Source organism: Lepidochelys olivacea, assembly GCF_965140295.1.
Source record: "Lepidochelys olivacea isolate rLepOli2 genome assembly, chromosome: 14".
NCBI classification, from domain to species: domain Eukaryota; kingdom Metazoa; phylum Chordata; order Testudines; family Cheloniidae; genus Lepidochelys; species Lepidochelys olivacea.
This window is the reverse complement of record NC_140424.1, coordinates 30,439,843-30,464,223: the sequence shown is the minus strand read 5'-3', so window position 1 is coordinate 30,464,223 and position 24,381 is coordinate 30,439,843. Positions and strand designations below refer to the sequence as shown.

General features: G+C 48.4%; 1 protein-coding gene and 1 pseudogene across 2 annotated transcripts in view; one reads left to right on the top strand and one right to left on the bottom strand.

Annotated features, from left to right (window-relative positions):
- The window catches only part of LOC311530265 (uncharacterized protein), a gene marked incomplete at its 3' end in the record, with an annotated part of 506,005 nt that overhangs the window by 294,265 nt on the left and 187,359 nt on the right, over positions 1 to 24,381 (top strand). The gene's annotated exons all lie outside the window — the stretch shown is intronic.
- Positions 1,398 to 22,524, bottom strand: LOC311531249 (E3 ubiquitin-protein ligase TRIM39-like; annotated as a pseudogene). The gene is made up of 4 exons (XR_014714564.1): positions 22,084 to 22,524; positions 10,251 to 10,273; positions 10,059 to 10,162; positions 1,398 to 3,296 (listed from the first exon to the last, which is right to left on the bottom strand). The product of XR_014714564.1 is annotated as an E3 ubiquitin-protein ligase TRIM39-like (transcript).

The window sequence follows — 24,381 nt, the reverse complement described above, 5'->3', positions numbered from 1 at the left end:
CCCCTACTATAAGCTGAATTCACCGAAGAGCTGAAATCACTGAGTGTTGTGTTAAGTAGTGGGGGAGCCTGAAGATATATTGTGGAGCAGTTTGCGGGATGGCTGGTGAAGCAGTTTGACACGGAGCAGTGTGTGGATGGCAGGAGCTGCTTGCGGGCCGTGGAGCTGAGCGAAGGAGTTCGTGGGGCGGCTGGCGGAGTGGAGCACAGCTGAGCGAAGGAGTTTGTGGGGCGGCTGGCGGAGTGGAGCGCCGCTATGGGGCGGTCAGCTTCAGATCACGTAAGGTGCCTCTTACCCCCGTCCCATTTCCACCCAGGTTGGGAGGTAAAGCTCCGCCGATAAACTTTCGAACTCTGGGGCTGCCCTGACCAGGGACAGAGACTTTTGGGGCATTGGACTTTTGGGACTTTGGGTGATTTGGGGTTGCTGGACTCAAGAACCAAAGGGAAAAGGGCATGCCCCAATTTGCCTGGGGTGGGATTGTTTTTGCTCATGGGTTGTGTTATGAATCCTGTTGGTGGTGTTTCCCCAACATAATGCCACATTGTTTCTCTCTGTTATTAAAAGACTTTTGCTACACTCAGACTATGTGCTTGCGAGAGGGGAAGTATTGCCTCTTGGAGGCGCCCAGCGGGGGTGGTATATATTTGTCCCAGGTCACTGGGTGGGGGCTCGAGCCGGTTTGCATTGTGTTATTGGAATGGAACCCCTAGATATTGAACCCGGCCCTTGTTGCTGCCAACTCTGACGGGCAGAAGGGTTACACAAGCAATTCCCTTAGACACTCCAGTTTCCCAGTATCACCACCAGTGCCACTCATTATGGGGACGAATGGTTATGAAAACCAATACCCCAATAAAAGAAAAAAGGTTCTCTCGATCCCAAAGGACCAAGCCCCAGACCCAGGTCAATATACAAGTTAGATCTTACCCACAAATCACGCTGTTGCCAATCCTTTAGAATCTAAAATCTAAATCTAAATCTTTTATTCACAAAAGAAAGAAATATATATGAGAGCTAAAATTGGTTAAATGGAATCAGTTACATACAGTAATGGCAAAGCTCTGGTTCAGGCTTGTAGCAGTGATGGAATAAACTGCAGGTTTAAATTAAGTCTCTGAGTACATCCACATCTGGGATGGGTCATACAGTTCTTTGTTCAGAGCTTCAGTGTAGCATAGTTCCTCCAGAGGTCAGAAGCAGGACTGAAGATAAAATGGAAGGGTTTTCAGGGCCTTTTATATTCTCTGCCTGTGGAAGGACCCCTTTTGTTCTTACTGCGGAAAATGACAGCAGCAAGATGGAGTCTGGAGTCACATGGGCAAGTCACATGTCCATGCATGACTCAGTTTGCAGGCCAACGCCATTGTTTACGTGTTAGTTTGAACGTTCCCAGGAAAGCTCAGATGTGGACTGGCGTCTCCCAGAGTCATTGTCAGTTACCTGTTTCTTGATTGGGCACTTACTGAGAACAGTCCTTTCTCAAGAAGCTGACCAAAAGCTTCACTGAGGCTACTTAAAATCAAAACACACTGAGATACAAGTACATAGCCAATATTCATAACTTCAACTACAAAAATGCTACACACATACAGACAGCATAACCATAACCAGAAAATCATAACCTTTTCATAGACATCTCACACAACAACCTTTGTACAATATTTGCTGCAAATATATAATAGTGGTTGCAACAATGATCTATGTGGTCATAGTTTATGTCAATAATGTCACATAAGGAAAAAATGGAAAAGCTTAAAGGAAACAAGTAACCCCACTCTGTGGCACGGGGACGTCACAACCAGCGTCTCTGGAATTTACGGGCAGTTCACAGTCTGTTCCTCACACGTCCCAGGCCTCCTGCCCAGGCCCTGGCTGCGCTGCAGGGATGCTGCGGGTCGGACACTTGCTCTGGCGGTGACCGGTGCTGGGGAGAAGGTGGCAGGACCCATCTCCCCAGCATCGGCCCCCACATCAGGGTGATGGTTTGCTGCCAACTCTGGCCTGCAAGGCCTTTTGGCTGGTGGGGTCTTACTGCACTGGGCCCGCTGCCCAGGGTCCTCCTCGCTCTCCCCAGCTGCTCTCCGGACTGCTCCAGCCCCAGCCCCAGCCCCAGCTTCGCTCTGCCTCAGCGCAGCTGCTGTTCTGCCCCTGGCGCAGCTCTCTGGGCTGCTCCTCTGGCTCTGGCTGCCGTGGCTCTGCTCCCAGCACAGCGCTGAACCCTGGCCTGCTTCTCTCGCTCTGGCTGTTGTGGCTCTAGCTCGGCCCCTATGGGCAGACAGAGGATGGGACCCCGCTCTCCTTACTCCCTCATTGGCCTGCCTGCTGTGTCAATCAGGCGGATCTGGAGCATTTGCCTCTCCCCATTGGTCCTGGGGACTGTCAGTCCAAGGTCTTGGTTTCTCATCTGCAATTCCCCTTTCCTTTGTTACTGGGAGGGCCAACCAAAAATCCTCATTGAGTTTCAGTAAGGGGACAACAGTCCCCCTTACATCAGCAACAGCAGCCACCCCTGACATTGTGTCTACACACAGCTCTGCCTCTGCATGCCCACAACCCAGCAGCCTACATCCCCCCTCTGCCCCTCTCCTCTCCCCTAGCTCACAGGCTTGGTGCTGGGAACTGCGGGGGAGGCGGTGGCAGGCAGATGATTCCCCAGGCCATCCTTATAGGAACACACCTGGGGGCTGGTCAGCGCTGGGAGGGGACAGGCTCCTCCATGGGTGTCACTGTCAGGAACAGAGATTCCCTCCAGCCTGAGCTGGGACTGGGCAGATTATCAAGGGAGATGTGTTTCTAAATCCCTCTTTGTAAACTCTAAGTATAAAAATAAGGGTGGAGCGTTCCGGAGAAAGTGTCAGTGAAAGTGAAGAGATGGGACTTGTCAGTCACATTGTAAAATGAGACCTCTCCTGCCTCATAGTCCAGGAAAATCCCTACCCGGCTGGGCCTGACGCTCATGGACAGTGGCGTTAAATGGGAGGTGAGGGCCTTATATTCCTTATATCTCAGACACACTGTCCAGAATCCATTCTCAGGTGATAGGTAAATCTTCCCCTTCCTTGTCACAGATTCTGTACAAACCCCCAGAGTCCAGTTTGTTTTGTCTCCCACCTCCACCTCCCAGTAATGCCTCCCTCCTGTCAATTTGTTAAAGCCCAGGACAATGGGATAAGTATCAAATCTCTTAATATTGTCAGGCAGATCCTGTTGTTTGTCTTCGTATGTCACAGTTTTCTGATCCTCAGACAGGATGAGGCTGGGATGAGCCGTGTCTGGATCCAGAGTCACATCCACTGGGGAGAGAGTCACAGAGTCAGTGCTGGAGGCAGGGGCTGGTCACTGGGATCAAAGGGAAATTAACCTGTGTCCCCGTTAATTGCTGTGACACAAGGTTGCTGGCCATTTAAGGAGAGTCAGGGCCCCATCTAAGGCCAAGGGGGCAGGGGAAGGAGAGGAGATGGAAAGAGGGGCAGGTGCTTGTGAGGGACATAGGAGAGGGGAGGAACAAGCACCAGGGAAGGGGAGCAGATGGGAAGGGAAGGGGGAGATCTCCATGGAGTAGTGGGAGGGACGGGTCAGGCATCAAGGAATCAGAAAGGATAGGAGGGGAGTAGTGGGGGTTGCAGAGAAGAGAGGGATAAAGGCTGGCAGAGGAAGGGGACAGATGTCAGGGAGGCAGGGGGGAAGGGCAGGCTGCAGGAACAAGGGTGGTGGTGGTGAGGGAAGAGGAAAGACAGGTGCCAGGGGGCAGAGGGAAGGTGCTCAGGGGTGGGGCAGGAGGTAGGAATTTGGGGCAGTAGCAAGGGACCTGGAGGGGCAGGTGCTGTGGGAGTTGCAGAGAGGGGTGGGTGCCAGGGGGACATGGAGGACATTGCAGTGGGGTCTAGAGGCCACTCAGGCTAGTTCCCTGTTGTGCCAGGCACTACACAGACAGAGGTGGATCTTTGCTTATGTCTGAGTGACTGAGGAGCACAGATCCCAGTGACTGCACAAAAAGAGCTTAGGCCTAAGTCCCTGGTTTCAGCTCCACTATGATGTGATCTTTGAAAAGTCATGGAAGACAGAAGAGATTCCAGAAGACTGGAAAAGGGCAAATATAGTGTCAATCTATGAAAAGGGGAATAAGGACAACCTGGGGAATTACAGACCATTTAGCTTTCAGAGTAGCAGCCATGTTAGTCTGTATCCGCAAAAAGAAAAGGAGTACTGTGGCACCTTAGAGACTAACAAATTTATTTGAGCATAAGCTTTCGTGAGCTACAGTTCACTTCATGGGATGCATGATGGAGCAAATAATTAAACAATCAATTTGCAAACATCTAGAAGAAAATTAGGTGATAAGTAACAGTCAGCATGGATTTGCCAAGAACAAATTTTGTTAAACCAACCGGATAGCTTTCTTTGACATAGTAACATGCCTTTGGATAGGGGGAAGCGGTAGATGTGGTATATCTTGATTTTAGTTAGGGTTTTGAAACTGTCTTGCACAACCTTCTCATAAACAAACTAGGGCAATACAACCTAGATGGAGTTACTATAAGTTGGGTGTGTAACTGGTTGAAAAACAATTCCCAAAAAGTAGTTATTGTTGGTTCACAGTCAGGCTGGAAGGGCATAATGAGTGGGGTCCTGCAGGGATCAGTTCTGGGTCCGGTTCTGTTCAATATCTTCATCAATGATTTAGATAATGGCATAGAAAGCACACTTATAAAGTTTGCAGATGATACGAAGATGGGAGGGGTTGCAAGTGCTTTGGAGAATAGGATTATAATTCAAAATGATCTGGACAAACTGGAGAAATGGTCTGAAGTAAATAGGATGAAATTCAATAAGGAAAAATACAAACTACTCTACTTAGGAAGGAACAATCAGTTGCACACATACAAAATGGGAAATGACTACCTAGGAAGGAGTACTGCAGAAAGGGATCTGGGGGTCATAGTAGATCACAAACTAAATATGAGATACCAGAAAAAGAAAAGAAGAACAGTGTTACTCTGTTATCTCATGTTTCAGCCTAGCAGCCGTGTTAGTCTGTATTCGCAAAAAGAAAAGGAGTACTAGTGGCACATTAGAGACTAACCAATTTATTTGAGCATAAACTTTCGTGAGCTACAGCTCACTTCATCGGAATACAGACCTCTCTGGGTGGAGACACTTTCACACTGGCTCAGGAATCGGTGCTGGGAGATCCCACTGACCAGGAGGCCGAGGGCTCTCACTCCCCTGCCCTGGGGAATGAAGGGAGGGACTCTGGGGCTGCTGTTCTTTATCCCAGAACGTGCTTTGTGTGTATAAAAAGATCTTCTACACTTTCCACAGTATGCATCCGATGAAGTGAGCTGTAGCTCACGAAAGCTTATGCTCAAATAAATTGGTTAGTCTCTAATGTGCCACTAGTACTCCTTTTCTTTTTGCGAATACAGGCTAACACGGCTGCTAGGCTGAAACATGAGATAACAGAGTAACACTGTTGCAAAAAAAGCAAACATCATTCTGGAATACATTATCAGGAGTGTTGTAAGCAAGACTTAAGAAGAAATTCTTCCGCTCTACTCCATGCTGATTAGGCCTCAACTGGAGTATCGTATCCAGTTCTGCACACCACACTTCAGGAAAGATGTGGACAAATTGGAAAAAGTCCAGAGAAAAGCAATAAAAGCGATTAAAGGTCTAGAAAACATGACCTATGAGGGAAGATTGAAAAAACTGGGTTTGTTTAGTCTGGAAAAGAGAAGACTGACAAGGGAGATGATAACAGTTTTCATGTACTGTACATAAAAGGTTGTTACAAGGAAGCGGGAGAAAATTGTTGTTCTTAACCTCTGAGGCTAGGACAAGAAGCAATGGGTTTAAATTGCAACAAGGTCGGTTTAGGTTGGACATTAGGAAAAACTTCCTGACTCTCAAGGTGGTTGAGCACTGGAATCACTTGCCTAGGGAGGTTGTAGCATCTCCATCACTGGAGATTAAGAGCAGATTAGACAAACACCTGTCAGGGATGTTCCAGATAATACTGAGTCCTGCCATGAGTGCAGGGGACTGGGCTGGATGACCTCTCGAAGTCCCTTCCAGCCCTAGGATTCTATTGGTCTATTCTATTATTCTAAAACTCCTGCTGACCCTGTTGGCACTGAAACTCACTCAGAGCCTAAGTTTGTGCAGTAAAAGTTCCCTCAGTGCCTGTGTTTCTCCCATCTCACCATGCACACAGCTAGCTCCTTCTAGGCATGTGGACGCCTATCCCCTGCCTGAGCCCCACCATGATCAACGGACTGGAGAAGACACATTTTCAGCCACCTCACTCGTGTGCCAGGCCCAGTTTGGTAGGTGTGCTCAGGGGCTGTCTATCAGATCGGGTCCCTCAGGCGAGGTCACAGAGAACAGCCGGTGGGGAAGGGCTTGCCTCATAAATTTTAGCCTAGTGGTTAGGATGTGGGGGACTCTTGGTTTAACTCCACCTCTGCCAGAGGGTGAGAAGGGATTTGAATAGGGCTTAGGACAGTGCTCTACTCACTGGGCTATGCTGATGAGGGGTGTGCCTCAGTCTCTCCTGTTGACGATGTTCCAAGGTGGATAAATAATTAAAGAGTCATTGGAGCAGGGGCACTAGCTTCTTGCTCTCCTACCTCACAGATGGGTGCCCAAACCACCAAGCTGTAGACTCATTCTCAAATTCACTCTCTGGTCCAATGACCTTTAATTATTTAATCCACAGTGCAACAGCTTCAACAAGGGAGAGTGTGGAAGGCCCAAAACAGCCTCTCTCATACCCAGAGGGTTAAGGTAACTCACCTGAGAGGTAGGTGATCCCTGTTCAAATCCTTATCTCCCCCCAAGCAGATGGGGGAATTGAACCAGGACCACCCACATCCCAGGTAAGTGCTTTAAGCACAGGGCTAAAAGTTATAAGGGAGGCAGCACCAACTGAAGCTCTTCTGGCTGTTTTGTGCGGCGTGAAGAAGGCATCCAATTCATTCCCACAAGAAGTGGTGTAGGTGTCTAAGCCGCCTGACTCCAGTCGAGGTGTTCCCTTTTGTGGCTGACTAAGCAGAGGTAGATACCCGTCTCCGTGAGAGTGACAGGTCTTAGCAGACCCCCTTGTCATCAGTATCTCCCATTGGTTAGCTAATGTAATAACTAGCCTAGTGTGCTGGCATTTGTGAATCACAGCCTGAGACGCCAGTCTCTTACCATTCGTTCTGCAGGGAGCCTGGACACCTAACTAAGGCTTTGTGAGATGCAGTGTTGTTCCTGTGATTAAATATTAGGCACTGGAAGTGCTCAGCATCACAACACCTGTGTCTCTTTGGGGATCCGGGCCTTTGGGTTTAAAATACAAGACATTTCACAAAGCCAAACACTCTATTTTCTCCCTGTGCCCGGCCAGATTGGCCTGCAATGTCCAAAGTTTTCTTCCCAGGCTGGAGCGCACTAAGGAAAAATTGCAGGTGGGAAGCAGTTTAATTTCACAGTCAGAGGGGGTCAAGATCAGAGTTAATATGGGAAGCATCTCCATAGTTCTGAAGTCACAACCACAATCAAAAAACCCTTGGGATCTAGACTCCCCAGCTTTACCAGCAGAGTGTGTGAGTCCCCTCCATGGAGATCTCTGGGTCGTGGCACTGACATGCTGCCCGGTGAGTCTGTAGGGCTCGTGTGCTCCTCAAACAGCTGCTCCTGGATGGGGCTGCCCAGACACTCCCCACAGAGTTTACAGGCTCCGCGGGCCCCGACGGGAAGAGGTTTCTCTGAGACCCTGAGCTCTGACAGGTTTCAGAGTAACAGCCGTGTTAGTCTGTATTCGCAAAAAGAAAAGGAGTACTTGTGGCACCTTAGAGACTAACCAATTTATTTGAGCATAAGCTTTCGTGAGCTACAGCTCACTTCATCGGATGCATACTGTGGAAAGTGTAGAAGATCTTTTTATACACACAAAGCACGTTCTGGGATGAAGAACAGCAGCCCCAGAGTCCCTCCCTTCACTCCCCAGGGCAGGGGAGTGAGAGCCCTCGGCCTCCTGGTCAGTGGGATCTCCCAGCACCGATTCCTGAGCCAGTGTGAAAGTGTCTCCACCCAGAGAGGTCTGCACACCTGGCAAATACACAGATGTTCCCTGCTCCACTCATGGCGCCCCAGGGCTTGGCCACAGGAGAAAGCATCACAGGGTTAATTTAAATCACTTTGAACACTGCTGTAGTGATCCCAGAGAAAACCCCTGTGTGACTGTCTCAGCGTCATGCGGACGTGACTCATTGGGTTTAACTTTGAGGCGGAGTGCTCTCCATAGACTCCGGTACTCCACTTCTCGGAGAAGAGTAAGAGAAGTCGATGGGATGCCACAGTGCAGTGAAGACACCGTGGTAAGTCGACCTAAGCTATGTCGACTCCAGTTACGTTATTCACTTAACTGGAGCAGTGTAACTTGGGTCAACTCAAGTTGCAGTGGGGGAGGTTTAGGATGGATATTAGGAAAAACTTTTTCACTAGGTGGGTGGTGAAACACTGGAATGCGTTGCCTAGGGAGGTGGTGGAATCTCCTTCCTTAGAAGTTTTTAAGGTCAGGCTTGACAAAGCCCTGGCTGGGATGATTTAACTGGAGATGGGTCCTGCTTTTGATCAGGGGGTTGGACTAGATGACCTCCTGAGGTCCCTTCCAACCTTGATATTCTATGATTCTATGATTCTATGGTTGGGATAGTGTAGGCAAGGCCCTAGATGTGACACCCATGGCAGCAGCAGGGCAGAAGCCTGGGTGACTGCACCCGGCTGGAGAAAGCAACTGCTGGTGAGAGAGAACAAAGGTACAGTCTGACCCGACCCAGATCCAGGAAGGAGGGCTGAGGACTCCTGACTCAAGGAGAGGGAGGAGTTAGAGTAAGAGCCGGGGCTGAAACCGAGCAAAGAGTAAGAGTTGGGGCTGAAACCGAGCAAAGAAATTATCTTATTTTGACGTTTATTTGGACTCAAAGTAGATGCCAGCAGGGGACTTTTGTCTCAGACCTTTTGGATTGTAATTTAAGGAGCACTGAAGAGGGGAAGCTGAGGGAAGGCACTTGTTGCAGGGTCACCATGAGCCAGCTTGGGGGGTGCGGTTCATGGTCCTACCCCATAACGAGTGCAAAAGTGGCACCTGTTTAACTGAACTGTTACCACTTCCCCATGCAGACAGAGCCTCACTCTCTGCAGTCTGTCTGTGTGGGCCCCTCACTACAGTGTCTGACCCCAGCGGAGCATGTGTCACTGAGTGAGAACCTGGAGTGAACACTGAGCACCGGGTGCTGTGCCTCCCGCCTGGTTCCCAGAGTCCCTGTTCCAGCTCTCAGGCTGCTCCTGCTCCCCAGCAGCCTCCAGCTCCCCCTGATCTCAGGCTGCATCTGCCCTGCACCATGCCCTGGGGGTACAGAGTCCCCTGCTGGCTGGATGCTGAACTGAGGGTGATGCAGGGCCCAGTATGGAGCCAACACGGTCACTACAGTACTCTCTGTCAGACCCAGAAAGGCAAAGGACAGGCCCAGGGACTGGGCGGCCCCACACTGGGACCCTCACACCAGCTCCCCCTAGGATTTGCTGCTCCCCATGATGAGCCTTGTCTGCATTCAGACTAGGAGCCCATCCAGGGCCGGCAGCCCCTTGTTCTGTCTCTGCAGTGCCTGGCTCACTCGTGGGCACTATATCAATAATGATTCCTACTGCCCAGCCCCTAAGGGCTGCATGACAGCGAGGGGCCTTACCCATTGCAGATGGGGATCCTGGGGCATAGGGAGTGTGGGGTGCTTGGGAGAGGAGCAAGTAGGGGGCACTCGGGAGAGGGACGAGCAGGGGGCGCTCGGGAGAGGGGGCAGAGAGGGGCAAACAGGGAGGCTCAGAAGAGGGGGTGGGTGGTGGAGCCTCGGTGGGGTAGGGCCGCAGTCTGGGCACTGTTGCCCCCACTTCTAGGAAGCTTCTAGTGCTTGTGTGTAAGCCACCCCAAATGGAAGACTCACACATTGCCTGTGTCAATTCTCCTCCCCACCCACATGTAAAGGAAACCCAGAACAGTAACTTTCACTGACCAGTGAATCTCTCCAGCATTTCCTTCATGTCAAGGCAGATTTTATACACATTCTTCAGGGCAGGAGAAACAGCTTCTGGATCCTGGAGTGTCACATTCTCACTCCTGTGAAGAAAACGTCTCATCATCACTTGGCTGCTCTGCGCACACATTGCTCACAGGAATAGAAGGAGAAATGGAAATGGGAACACACCTGATCAATGTGCTTTTCACATCCTGAAAGGAGACAGAGAGTCAGAGAGCTGGGTTAACACCACATGCAAAAATCCTGAGTGACTTTCCACACTTGATCAGAATTAATTCACAACATTTAACACATCAGGGCCAGACTCTTTTGTGTAGGATATTCAGCAGTGATCGCTGATTTCAGGTGCCCCGTTTACCCTGGTTCTGATTCTCAAAGGAGCTGCGTGTCATGTGACAATGGCGAAGAATGTGATGTTTTGTGAACACTGAACAAGCAGCTTTGTTGGAACAAAAGCAGCAACATCCCTAACGTGCCTCTGTCTGTCCCTCCACTTCCCTGTAGAGCTTCCACCCAAACTGTCTCCAGTCTCCCTCCTGTCCAGCTTCCTGCTGCAAATCTAAGGAGACAGTGCACAGATCCTCACCCTGAGCAGCTGCAGCTCTCATCGCTTCAGCTGGCGTGTGAGTGCTCAGCTCTTCCCAGTATCAGGCCCCAGGTGTCTCAGGTTGGCACCCATTGATGGAGGCCCCCAGCATGAATGGCCAGTGATGAGAGTCTCGACCCTTTCATTTCATTAGTTTGAGAGCTCACTCTGGGTTGTGGCTCCCCCTTCTGCCCCGCCCCCCACCCCCCTTCCCCGCATGGCTCAGAATCTCTGCTCATCAGCCACATTGGGCCAAGATCCAGCAATCACAGAAGGAACCACATCAGCCCCCTGCTCCTTCCGTTCCATCCCTTTGACCGGCAAAGCCCCCATTGCATCTCTCTTTCCCTCTAACACAGACTGTGCGTGTCAACGCTGACAGGGCCTCGTGCCTGGGCCTTTGTTTGTGTTGGGAAACTGTCAGACCAGGCACTGGAAATAGGATTTGTCACTAATTCCTGGGATCTAGTCACTGACTGGAGAGTTTAATGCTGCAGGGGTGGATGGGGAGAATGTTAACAGTCCCACTTTCAGCAGCTCAGCAGCCGGTTGCTGGCATTTCTCTTTTACTTCTGTGATCAGCTGCTGCAAAGCGGCACTCTGCTCTGAGAGCTTTGTTATATTGGAAGAATTTCTCTGTGGCAGAAAAGGTCATCCAGGAGGCTTGAAGAGCAGGAGAGCAGAGAAATGGCACCTTTTGTGGGCAATGATGATGAATTTGTTGAAAACTAAAATCATAGGTGGTGTGCCTCAAATTTTTTGAGCAATTTGTAGCTTGCAGGGTAATTTGTAGTTTCCCAACAGACAACGAATTTCAATCTTGCTGACAGTGACTGGTCTGAAGCCATATGGACTGCCACATGATTTATTGTCTCCAACTGTGCCAAGAACTGCCAAGTATGCCACAATTACTGCCACAATGTGGGAACACTTTTCTCCTACATCATCAGTGATAGCAGAACAATTTCAGTTCCATCAGCAAGATCAGGGAACTGGAAAATCAGTAGCACAGTTTGTTGCTTCTCTAAGGATGTTGTCAGAGCACTGTCAGTTCAGACAAACATTAAGTGATGCCTTGTATGACCAATTTATCTCTGAATTATGCAATGACCAGGTTCAGAAGACGTTACTGACTATGTCACTGTTTACATTCAAGAAGGCTGTTGAGGTGACTGTTGCCATGGAAACCGCAAAGAAGGATTTTCTGGACATTAGTATGAACTGAGGAGTTCATATTCTGAATTAGTGAGACAGAGGACCATGGGAACATGAAGAATTTCCATGGGGCTATAGTGCACAAACTACACTTGCGGAGAAGGATTACTGGGCATGCCAGGCCATTTGTTAGAACTGCCAGAAGAGAGGACACATCGCTGTGACCTGTCACACAGTTCAGAGACCAGCAACACATAGTAACTGTACATCCAAGAAGACACCTATGAAGACTGAACCTAAGAAATGATGGAAGTTGGGAATTCATAATGTGGAAAAAGACAAGAGCTGTAGGGACACTGATCAAGATTTCAGAGTGGTAGCCGTGTTAGTCTGTATCAACAACAAAAAAAACCAAGGAGTACTTGTGGCACCTTAGAGACTAACAAATTTATTTGGGCATAAGCTTTCGTGCATGCATCCGATGCAGTGGGTTTTAGCCCACGAAAGCTTATGCCCAAATAAATTTGTTAGTCTCTAAGGTGCCACAAGTAATCCTGGGTTTTTTAAATCAAGATTTAGCACTTCATGTTTTATCAGAAGCTGGAGTCAAGGATGGCATCTGACTGAAGCAGTTCCGACAAGAATGGAGCTTGATACTGTTTCATTGATTTCTGTATCTGCCTATCACTAGATATTGCCACAAGTTCCTCTGGAAGAAACGTCCACTTTGTTATACTGGGGAAAAATTAGTCCAAAAAAGGGATATGCCAGGTAAAAGTTCAACTAGATGACCAATCAGTTATTTTACCTTTTTATGTGATTGAAGGAAAGTATCCACCATTATTTGGAAGATCTTGACTTGAGAAGCTCAAGATGAATTGGATCAAGATCAAAGTGATCACAAAAGTACCTCAAAATCTTCAGGAAATACTGGACAGACATTCTAAAGTTTTTGAAAGAACTTAGACAGATAAACGTCTCAGGGAAGCTCACTGACAGCCAGCCAAAATATTGCAAGCCCAGAGCTGTGCCTTATACTCTGAAGCATCTGGTGGAAGCTGATTTCATAGATTCATAGATTCATAGATATTTAGGCCAGAAGGGACCATTATGATCATCTAGTCTGACCTCCTGCACAATGCAGGCCACAGAATTTCACCCACCACTCCTAAAAAAGACCTCACACCTATATCTGTGCTATTGAAGTCCTCAAATTGTAGTTTGAAGACCTCAAGGAGCAGAGAATCCTCCAGCAAGTGACCCGTGCCCCATGCTACAGAGCAAGGCGAAAAACCTCCAGGGCCTTCCAATCTGCCCTGGAGGAAAATTCCTTCCCGACCCCAAATATGGCGATCAGCTAAACCCTGAGCATATGGGCAAGATTCATCAGCCAGATACTACAGAAAATTCTTTCCCGGGTAACTTGGATCTTACCCCATCTAAAAACCCATCACAGGCCATTGGGCCTATTTACCATGAATATTTAATTACCAAAACCATGTTATCCCATCATACCATCTCCTCCATAAACTTATCGAGTTTAATCTTAAAGCAAGATAGATCTTTTGCCCCCACTACTTCCCTCGGAAGGCTATTCCAAAACTTCACTCCTCTGATGGTTAGAAACCTTCGTCTAATTTCTAATCTAAATTTCCTAGTGGCCAGTTTATATCCATTTGTTCTTGTGTCCACATTGGTACTGAGTTTAAATAATTCCTCTCCCTCTCTGGTATTTATCCCTCTGATATATTTATAGAGAGCAATCATATCTCCCCTCAACCTTCTTTTAGTTAGGCTAAACAAGCCAAGCTCCCTAAGTCTCCTTTCATAAGACAAGTTTTCCATTCCTCGGATCATCCTAGTAGCCCTTCTCTGTACCTGTTCCAGTTTGAATTCATCCTTCTTAAACATGGGAGACCAGAACTGCACACAGTATTCCAGGTGAGGTCTCACCAGTGCCTTATATAACGGTACTAAAACCTCCTTATCCCTACTGGAAATACCTCTCCTGATGCATCCCAAGATGACATTAGCTTTTTTCACAGCCATATCACATTGGCAGCTCATAGTCATCCTATGATCAACCAATACTCCAAGGTCCTTTTCCTCCTCCGTTACTTCTAGTTGATGCGTCCCTAGCTTATAACTAAAATTCTTGTTATTAATCCCTAAATGCATGACCTTACACTTCTCACTATTAAATTTCATCCTATTCCTATTACTCCAGTTTACAAGGTCATCCAGATCCTCCTGTAGGGTATCCCTGTCCTTCTCTAAATTAGCAATACCTCCCAGCTTTGTATCATCTGCAAACTTTATTAGCACACTCCCACTTTTTGTGCCCAGGTCAGTAATAAAAAGATTAAATAAGATTGGTCCCAAAACTGATCCTTGAGGAACTCCACTGGTAACCTCCCTCCAACTTGACAGTTCACCTTTCAGTAGGACTCGTTGTAGTCTCCCCTTTAACCAATTCCCTATCCACCTTTCAATTTTCCTATTGATGCCCATCTTATCCAATTTAACTAATAATTCCCCATGTGGCACAGTATCAAACGCCTTACTAAAATCTAAGTAAATTAGATCCACTGCGTTTCCTTTATCTAAAAAATCTGTTACTCTCTCAAAGAAGGAGATCAGGTTGGTTTGGCACTATCTACCTTTTGTAAAACCATGTTGTATTTTGTCCCATTTACCATTGACTTCAATGTCCTTAACTACCTTCTCCTTCAAAATTTTTTTGGACCATTCAGTGAACATTGGAATCCTGTCACCAGTTTCACACAGTGAGTGGTCTACACCCATTGTACCAGTGATCAGGAAAGACTCAGTCTTAATATGTGGAGATTTCAAAGTGATGCTTAATCCAGTTTTATGTGCAGATTAGTAACCACTACCTCACACTGAAGATTTATTAACTACTTTTAGTGGTAGACAGTGTTTCAGTAAATTGGATTTGCTCAATGCATTCCTACAAATGGAGATTGTGAGATATTTGCAAGATGCTGGCTCAGTCAACACACAAAAAGTCTTATTTTGTTATAAAAGGTTGCCTTTTAGTATCACATCAGCACCTGCCCTGATCTAGAAAGCCATGGATGAGATTCTGAAGGGACTGAATGGAGTTCAGTGTTACTTGGGTGACATCTTTGTTACACGAAAGGATCAAGGGAATTATCTGTGAAATTTGGGTTCTGCTTTGACACATTTGGAAGACCATGGACTAAGGATTTTTCAAGACAATTGTGAGTTTTTCAAATCTTCAGATGAATACCTTGGATATGTAATTGATGCCCTGGGCTTAAGGAAATCACCAGAGAAGAGGAGATGGTTCTTGAAGCACCACTGACAGAGAACATGTCACAGTTATGTTCATTCTTAGGACTGCTTAACTGCTGCAGTAAATTTCTTCCTAATCTGGTGACAGTTTTGGCATCTTTAAGAGTGTGTGCATGCATTTAATGAAGTAAAGAAACTGTTGACGTTCTAATGCACATTGATGTTTTGATTCCATTGTAAGTGGTTTGTGATGCTTCACCATATGGAGTGGGCACAGTTCTCGCCAACATTTTTCCTAATGGTATAGAGAAACCAATTACCTTTGCACCACAAACACTCATCACTTCTGAGAAGAGCTATATGCAAATAGAGCTAAGAGCTCTCAGCATTATCTTTGGTATTTGGCTGTTCCATACCTACCTATATGGTAGACTAGTGGGTTAGCAGGGGTCCCTCTCCTTCTGGGTCAGTGGGAGGCCACTCCGCCTCACTACATAACTGAGCGTCACCCACAATCAGGGAATTAGCAGAGCACTACAGACTATATGGCTCTGGCCTGCAGTCTGGGCAGATCCACAAATGAGTCTCGGGGTCCCAGACCCCCAAGTAGGGCGGGTCAAGAAACTGTCTATGCCTCTGGCCTGCAGTCAGGGCAGAGCAGCAAACAGTTATGAGCCCAAGCCCTCCGTCAGGGTGGGGCAGCAAGGAGTCTGTGGCTCTGTGTAGAACGGCAAGAGGGTTGGGTATCCGAGCTCCAGCAGATGGCCAACAAATGCAGGCCTCTTGGCCTAGCAAGGGGAGACTGCCACCTCAGGGGTGAAGTGGCAGCGGGGCCCAGGCCCACCCGACTCCATCAAGCCCCGACCCAGGGCCCTAACAGTGGTGGAGTATTCCACCACTGGGTCAGCAGGGAATCCAGCTGCAACTCGCTGAGCAGGTCTCCGGCAGCAATACAGCCAGACTGGGGTCGGCTGCCTCTGAGCCACTTCCTACACTCCCCGTAGATCCCCGTTGGATCCGCGGGTGGTCCTCCAGTTTGTTGGGGTAGAAGTCCAGTGCCAGTCCCAGCGACTCCTCAATGCCTTGGTCAGTGCATGGCTCCAGAAGCTCTGGTCACTCCTCAGCTCAGCAGCGGTCCGCTGAAGTCTCCCAGCTCAGGAGAGGTCAAGAGGCATCTATCTCCTTCAGCAGCTGCAGCCCAACTGAGCTCCACGACCAGCCCTATATACTTCTTGTCCCACCCCCTGACTTCCAGTGGGAGGGGTGAGCATGGTCTGGCTCTGCCCACCTGAGTTTGGAGAGTGGTCCCTCTGCCTCTGGCTCAGTGAGAGGCCACTTCGCCTCACTACACACACACACCCCTTAAGTCCATCTCCTGGTCTTCATGGCTGCCATCCTGACTCCCCCCAGGTCAGACAGAAAATCTGTGTTAGTGTTATCCTTACCTGCTGAGCGTCAGACAGTAAAGGCAAATTGCTGGAGGATGCGATACCATCTCATCAATCTGGCATTGGTACTTTTCGTGGTATTTAGCCATTTTAAGGCTTTGTGGTTGGTGATCAGTATGAAAGGGAAGATAGTATCTGAGGGTGTCAATAGCCCATTTAACAGCCAGGGCCTCCTTCTGTATAACTGAATAGTTACATTCTCGGGGCGGGGAGAGCTTCCCACAGACATAGAGGGTGGGATGCTCTTCTCTATCCAACTCCTGGGAGAGGGCTGCCCTGAGCCCCACCTCTGAAGCATCGATTTGGACCAGGAACTCACAGTTGAAATAGCCCAACTTGATTGTCATGCACATTGTGTAAAGAGTTGTCACTTTGGATGGGCTATCACCAGCAGGAGAGTGAATTTGTGTGGGGGGGTGGAGGGTGAGAAAACCTGGATTTGTGCTGGAAATGGCCCACCTGATGATCACTTTAGATAAGCTATTACCAGCAGGACAGTGGGGTGGGAGTAGGTATTGTTTCATGTTCTCTGTGTATATATAAAGCCTGCTGCAGTTTCCACGATATGCATCTGAGGAAGTGAGCTGTAGCTCACGAAAGCTTATGCTCTAATAAATTGGTTAGTCTCTAAGGTGCCACAAGTACTCCTTTTCTTTTTACAGTTGAAATCGCGGCTGAAGAGCACGGGTTCCCTACACAGGCTTTCCTTGAGGGCTCAGAACATATCTTCACATTCTGCTGACCAGCGTACCAACATGGGAGGTCCTTGGTTAAGAATGCCATGAGGGGTGCTGCAATGGATTCAAACTGGGGCACAAAGTGTCAGTAATACCCAGCTAAGCCCAGAAACTGTCATACATGTCACAACAAGGTACACACCTGATGGATCAGCCGGGAAGTGAAGTTGGTCTCTTGATCCATGAGAATCTCAGGGGGAAGGCCCACACAAGAGAATACCTTCACCAGTTCTGCTGCAATGGAAGTGTTCCATAGTGGGATGGCCTCGGGAAAGTGAGTGGCATAATCGATCAGTATGAGGCTATCCTGGAACCCCACATTACTCTTCAGGAGAGGGCCCACCAGGTCCATCGCAATTTGCTCAAAGGGATCCCTGACCATGGGTAAAGGGATCAAGGGTGCTTTCGCCACCCTGACGGAGACAGCTAGTTGGCACTCAGGGCATAAGGTGAACTAGACCTTTATCTCCTGATGGACTCCAGGGCAGAAGAAGCATGACAGAACTCAGGCCAGGTTTTTCTCTTGTCCCAGGTGGCCAGCCATGGAAATGTCGTGGGCAAGCTTCAAGATGGCCTTCTTATGATCGTGGGGGACAACCAACTGGGTCCAGACTTCCTGAGTTTGGGAGTTCTGATTAACATGGTAGAAGTGATTGCCTGTCAGCTTGAATTGGGTCAATTGTGCAGCCCTCAGGGGATCAGTCACGGCTCGGTTGACCTGGCCTACCTGTTTGTAGGCCCAGCTCAGTGTGGGTTCATCCCTCTGGTTGCAACAAAAATCTGTAAAGGGAGGTCATCATGGGACTCTCCACAGGGAGGCCCAGCATCATCATTGGGACTGGGGGCTCATCAGGGTGTTCCCCTTGGGGTTCTTCAGCCTCCTCCTCTTCTTCCGAAGAAGGCTGTCAAACCCCAGCCAGTCTCATCCCAGGATGACCAGATAGGTGAGGTGGAAGCCAGCCCCAGGTCAACACCCACATCAGTCTGTTAATGGTCAGAGAGATTTAGGCACTGGGATACGATTTTACATCCCTATGGATACATTGGAGGTGTATCTCTCAACATGCTTGTGTGGGGTCAGGGGCAAATTCCTGCTGGATGAGGTTTTGCCTACGGCCTGAGTCTATGAAGGCTGTGACTCGTTTTCACCCAAACTTCACCATGGTTGTTTGCTGGCCTGAGACTCTCCGGTATAGACTTGGCTGAAGATGCAGTCCATCTCGGGACACTTCCATTGTAAGTGCCCAAGCCAGCTGCAGGAGAAGCAGGGTCCAGGCTCTAGTTGCCCTGGCCAGGGGATCACCTCTGAGGGATTTGGATTGTGGTCTTGTCAGCAACGTTGGAGCATCTCTGCCACATGGGCCCAGTGGTTGTTTGCTGGCCCTATCGTCATGGGTTTGGATTCGACCATGGGCTCCTTCGGCTTGGGCTTCCTTGCTGGGCCAAGGAGCATCAAACTGGGCGTTGAGGCCGGGGCTCAGGCTCCTGGCCCAATAGCGTTCTCAGTGGCCAAGAAGTCCTCCATTAAGGTGACAGCCACACTAAATGTTGTGGGTCAGTGCCGGAGTACCCAAGCCCTCCCCTGGGGCAGGAGGACATGAACAAACTGCTCTAGAGTGATCTGCTCAGCGACCTCACCTGCTGACCACTGCTCAGGGTGCAGCCATTGCCAGCAGAGGTCTTTTATCTCCTGGACGATGACCTGCAGCCGTTAGCCCAATTTTGCTCGCGCAAGGTCTCCAGCATGATGTCCAAGGCATCTAAAATGGGCAGCTTCATGCATCCATAATCTTGTGCCTCATCAATTGGGAGGCCCCGATAGGCGATCTGGGTTGCCTCAGTCAGGTAGGGGGCCAAGAGGGCAATGGGAAACGTAGGGGGATTCATTGTGCCCCTGGGAGGTGGCCCACTGGGTCCAGGCAGCAGGGTTGCAAGCTGTTGGAGACACTGTTGCTGCTCCTCACGGTGTTGGGCCCCCAAATCCCAGAACAGTTGCTGTTTGGCCCCCAGCACCTGTACTACTTGCCGTTGTTGCTGGAGTTATGACACCTACTGCTGCTGTTTGCTCTTGGCTTGATACTTAATGAGTTTGTCAAGCTCCATCTCTCCCATTAGGGATATCTAAGGCATGGCATATGCAGGACCTCTTACTGCAGGGGTCAGGTTGCTGCCCACATTCTCCACCAAGCAGGTCCTTCCTGCTCTGGGTCAGTGGGAGGCCACTCTGCCTCACTACATAGACATATTACTTTGCAGATGGATCATTGCCCTTACTTTCAATATTTGGACTGAAACATGGAATTCCGTCATTAGCTACTGCTTGCATGCAATGATGGGCATTGCTACTTTTTGCTCATTCCTATACTATTCAGTTCCATAAAGGGACTCAGCATGGCAATGCTGATAGGCCATCACACAAGCCATATCCAACCTCTCATTTACCCAAAGAAACTTCGGATGAAATGTTCTCTCTCAGCTTGATGAATAGGTTACCTATTACTAGCACAGGCATCAACAAAGAAACTGCTGCAGATGATGTGCTTTCTCTTGTGAAGGGAATGGTACCACAAGGTACAGGGTTCGATTATAAGAATCCCCGGTTTATACAATTCATGTCATGTCAACATGAATTATCTGTGAATTATGGTTGCATCTTATGGGAAATGTGAATGCTCATTCCAAAATCAGTTCAATCTCAGGTTTGGAAGCTCTTCACAAACCATCTTAGAATCGTACAGATGAAGGCCATAGCCTGGAGTCACATCTGTTAGACGGGATTGACAAATTATAGCACTTCATCTTCTTCCAATACCTATGTGCCAGCAAATTCAACATGATCCTGGCCAGGTTGTTCAAACACCTTGGTTGTGGACTCAGACACACTGGACACTTAATCACGTGGACTTTGCCAGATTTTTAGAAGGTTACATGTTTTTGGTCTTAGTCAAAGCCATTTGAAATGACCAGTAGTTTTCAGCATGACTTCTGCTACTACTGCTAAGATCATTGGACATCTTTGCACCTTGTTCAGATAGTTTGGTTTACTGTTACAGTTAGTGAGTGACAATGGACCTCAATTCTGTTCTGCAGAATTTCAGAGATTCCTAGCTTCAAATGGAATTCAGCACATATGCTCATACTATTCGGCTTCAAACTTACTAGCAGAACTCTTTTTGTACAGACACTTAAGCAACCCTTAAAAGCAACAAATCTATTCTGAGTCAGAGACTGGAAAATTCCTTGCTCATCTACAGGCACACACCCCATACTACTACCCAGGAGCCAACGGAAACTCTTTGCTTGAAGCAATCTTTGCGTCCCTGTTGGGACCTGCTACATCCTGATATTGCCGCACTTGTAGCCAAATCCCAATCTATGCAAACTGATTATGTGAGATGCATCATCATTCTTTTCAAGTTCAAGACTTAATGTGGACTCGCAACTACAGTTGTTGAGAGAATGGGTGCCGGGAGAATGTGTAAAATGCACAGGACTTGTATTGTTTTTGGTAAAACTAGCCAATGGTATTTTATGGAGATCACATATGGACCAGTTGCAGCCTCAACAAGTACCGAAGTCCGGGGATGTCCCAATAGGACTTTCTGTTGCTCGATTGAATCTTCTTCCATTACAACTCCTAGTCTTAATGACTTGTTAAGAGAAACGTTGGTACCAGATCCAGGTGATTGCATACCAGATCCAGCTGATTCCTGACCACTGACTGTTCCAGTAGTTCAGGACACGGCCACACCACCGTCACAAGAGAATACAATAACGAGCCGTGTACTTGAACTTATAAATTGTTTAGTTAGAGTGTTGCTATTCAACGGAAGCATGATCCCTTGAGATTTAAAAGTATGCAGTAGTCCACCTGCAATTGTTACTTAGGTTATACAGTGTTTCATGTTAGCCATGTAATTGATAGTGTATATGTGTCTGGAAAGTTTTTTACAGCAGGGTGGACGAATGTGATGTACCGTTCCTTTCAATGTTTGAGCACTCCACCCTTTCCAGTGCAAAGCTTCGCTTTCATGTTAGTTTCAGATTTGCAGCTGAACAATAAAGCCACCAAAGCAGAAGCTATTTGTCAGCTCCCTATGTCTGTCTATTGCCTTCTCTGCTAGTTCAAACATAACATTTCTCTATGTCCCTTCTCCCATTGCCTCAGCTCTCAGGTGATCCGTGTTTGGGGGAAGTCACTAATCTCAGGGCCAAAGCTACCTATTTCCCACACTGACTGGCTCCCCTTCCTTTGTCTGTTCCCCACAGGCTCCACTTCTGCTCCATTTAGCCTCTAATCAAACAACCTCATGGATCTCCACAAGCCACATACACATCCTGCCTAGGCTGGGGAAAGCTGCACTGGGACATGCCTGAGCCTCCCTGGGAGACATCCATGTAATGCAGAATCCATGGTACCACCTTCCTGATGTTGCAAAGGTGCCAACAAGCCCTAAACCCACTGTTTGAGCCAGCCCGTCGGGCCTCACCCACACACTGAAGAGGGAAGGGCACAAGCCCTGGTTTCCCCCACTCAGGTTCTCTAAAGTGTCTGTGGTCACCTGGCACTGGAGGCGCAGCCTGGCAGAGAGATGGACATGGCTGGCTCCACTCTTCACTACCTGTCTGGGGGGCGGGGGAGGCAGCCGGACCCCTCACTGTCCAGCCTGGCAGTGCCTGGCTCCACCTCTCTTAAGCCATGTGAGTCCCCACTCAGCCCCCAGCAGCTGGTTCTGGAGAGAAGCACAATGGGGTCTTTAAGGGATTCCTTCGCCAAGAGCAGCAGTGATTCTCACCTTGTAATCCTGGGCAGCCTCCTGTATGGAGATCACAGCATGAGTGTGGTGAGTCTGGGACTGCCTGCAAACCACACAGATGGCTTCTCTGTTCTCCTCACAGAAGAGTTGGAGCTTCTCCTCATGTCTTTCACAAAGATTCTCCTTTTGCACATTTCCTGACTTTAACCCCAATAGTTTGATGTTCTTTACAATATTGGCGAGCTGCCTGTTGGGCTGGAGTTTCCATTCCTGGAACGGCGCTTGGCACTGGGGACAGGGGATCTTTGTGCCTGATTGAGGCTCCCCATGCTCACTGTACTGGATGATGCAGTCTCGGCAAAAGTTGTGCCCACAGTCTGTGGTCACCGGCTTTGTCAGGTACTCCAGGCAGATGGAGCAAGTGGCTTCTTCTAACACTTTCTGTATGGAAGGTGCTGAGGCCATGGCTGTCTGTGTCTTGTTGATGTCTGGTCCCCTTACTGCTTGGATCAGCTCTTCACATGCACAGAATGAACAGGAGATGGGGGGTCCCCTGGTCCCACATGCAGGTTATACTATAGCAGTCAGTCAGCAGTGAGGTGTTAGCCAGGCTGAGTTAAAGCTGATGGCTAGAAATCCACAAGATGTCAAAAAGACATCTTAGACTCCAGTGTGTCAGGTGTCTCAAATTATAGCAATGTCCTTTTCCCTGCCCTTGATATATTCACTCTTGCCCCACTTACATCCATTCCCACTGCTTCTGCAAAGATCATTTTCCAAGCCAATTGCCCTTACCATGTCACCCCCTCTATGAATCCCTTCACTGGCTCCCCAACCTCTATTGTAGCCACATAAGCTACTTGTCTTCAGTTTCAAAGTCCCGCATGCCCTGTCCCTACCCTTTCATCTCCCATTCAGTATTGAAACGATTCCTGCCTCCAGTCATCCCATGATCCCAGCCTCCATCGACGGCTTGTTAAATATACAGGGAAGACCCTTCCAGTTCCTGCTTTCTCCTGTGCTGCCCCTCATGCCTGGGACAAGCTCCCCATAAACATCTGCAAAACTAACACATTATCCTTCCCCTCCCACACTGCAAATACACTGTGAGCAAACAGACCCATGACTTCACAGCCAGCAAATTCACCCGGCCGTGCCACCAGCATGCAGAATCTGAGCTCTCATTGAAAAAAGAACTAATGGGTGGGATTCTCCCTCTTGGCCCAGCCCACTGTGGCACTGTACAGGGGTCATGTGTGACAGAAACAACCCAGCAAGGTCCTAAATATTGGCTAACTACTTAGGTCAAAGAGGGAGCAGTAACTTATGGTGTGATTTCCTCAGTGCCCCTTGCAGGGGTTCTCCCATTCTGAGCCTTCATTCTCTTCCTGTGGCCCCTGCTTCCCCAAGCCCTTCTGCCCCAAACAGAGCTCCCCACAGCCCCAGTCCCTCAGCTGTCCTTTCTGCACCCCCAAGAACCCCCAATCCTTTCCCATCCCACCGCCCCGTTTGTGACGTTATTGACATAATCTGGGACTGTATAGATCATTGTTGCAACCAAGGTCCTGTAGTGGTACCAGATCTTGTATAAAGGGGATCAAATGAGGTGTCTAAGACAAGGTTATGATTTGCTGGTTATGATTATGCTATCTGTTTGCATGTATCATTTTTGTATTTAAAGATATAAGTATTGGCTCTATACTGTCTGTATTTCAAACTTATGCTATGCTTCTGGGTGACACCCCAGACAAGCTGGTGTCAGCTCTGCCTAGCCTGCTTGTTAGGACCATCAGCTTTACAATTGACCCACTGAGAGAAGGCAGACACACCTTGTGACTCAGCAAGTTATGCAGGGACATGCCTATGGAGAGAACTCTGCGGTTTTTCCATGCCATGTGGTGGACAGCTTGTCTTTGGAACAGAGAAAGAAAGACCACATGGCAAGAGAATATAAAAAGCTGCTGCAGCTCCTCCATCTTGTCTTCAATCCTGCTTCTTACCTCTGGAGGGACTTTGCTACACTGAAGCATTGAACGAAGGACTGATGACCCATCCCAGCTGTGGATGTTCTCCAGAGACTTGATTTGAACCTGCAGTCTATTCTATCACTGCTGCAAGCCTGCCATCAAGAACTTTGCCAATTCTGTATGTAATTGATTCCATTTAACCAGTTCTAGCTCTCATCTATATCTTTTTCCTTTTATGAATAAACCTTCTCTCCCACATCTCTCCCACAGCACCTGCAACAACCCCATACTCCTCCTACAACCCAATAGCCCATAAGCTGCTCAGCCCCTCTGTACCCCCAGCTCTGCTGCTCCCCTAAATTACCCAGAG